The 1130-nt window shown below is 38.5% G+C and overlaps 1 protein-coding gene across 2 annotated transcripts in view; it reads left to right on the forward strand.

The window, feature by feature from the left end:
• Positions 1-1130, forward strand: part of LOC101850899 (enoyl-CoA delta isomerase 2) — a 28641-nt gene that overhangs the window by 16525 nt on the left and 10986 nt on the right. The window lies entirely within an intron of this gene.

A 1130-nucleotide genomic window follows, 5' to 3' on the forward strand; every position in this document is an offset into this window, starting at 1 on the left:
CTCCCTCCCCCACCCTCTCTCTTCCCCCCCTACCTACAGTATAACACGGACAGCTGCACCAATCGAACGGTGCCTTTTCAAATTTTTCAACGACATGAAACAATTTGATAGGATAAGCATATCGCAACAGTAATGAACCCTCTCCCACCACACACACGGTCCTTTGTGAAGAGGGGGTGGGGCGGCTAATCGTGTGATTCAGTGATGCACAAAACCCTTCCTCTTGCCTGCTCCACATAAGCCTATCTAGACCTAGGGCATGGGTAAGTATCGAGCACAGTGCTAAAAATAGCACAGCTAGCTGCTTCTGTGGAGGGGGGGGGGGGGAGTGGTATTTTACCGACCTTGCCTTTTTCCCTTTTGAAAAAAAAAAATTATTATTATTATTTTGCATCAAGTGCACATCAAAGGACATTGATTTTAGACTTTTACGGCAGCGTAATTAGTTCAACTATTCCGAGGTTGTGTTAGAGCTTCGCGTAATTCTCTTTCAAAGACAAAGAAGAGGTAAAACTGAGACCGCAGGCACAACTCGAAGGATGCGTGATTTCGAGTTTTCTGTGTTCGACCTATCCGTGTTATACTGAACTTCCAACATTGCTTCCCTTAGTCATCCTTATGACTTTAAAGCAAAACCGAAAATGTCTCAATATTGTGGGATTTTTAAGTACATGAAGCAAAACCCTCCTGTATTGTGGACTTGGCTTTTACCCATTCTAATAACTAGAAAACAGAAAAACAGCGTAAGCAATAGTCTAGTAACTGCGTTTATTGACATTTTTTTGTTGAAAAGTTGCCACCAAAAAATGGTAAAATTTGCCATAAAATATGATAAAAATTGCCATTTATTTTCAAGCTTTCAATTCCCTGTGATGAAGTATATAGCAATATGTTGATAGAGATAACTTAATCTAAAGCACCTGAATTTCTTGTGCTCTGTTTTAAGCAACCAGAATATCATGTGTAGCCACACTGAGTGTAAAAACGTGAAAAATAAAAGGTTTCACAACAGAATGGAATCAAAATTAGAACAGCACATAAACACCCACAAAAATTAACAAATAATAATAATAATAATAATAATAATAACTTGCATTTATATAGTCCATTTCCTCAAAGAAGTGCTCTAT

The sequence above is a fragment of the Aplysia californica genome, unplaced genomic scaffold, assembly GCF_000002075.1.
Source record: "Aplysia californica isolate F4 #8 unplaced genomic scaffold, AplCal3.0 scaffold00405, whole genome shotgun sequence".
NCBI classification, from domain to species: domain Eukaryota; kingdom Metazoa; phylum Mollusca; class Gastropoda; order Aplysiida; family Aplysiidae; genus Aplysia; species Aplysia californica.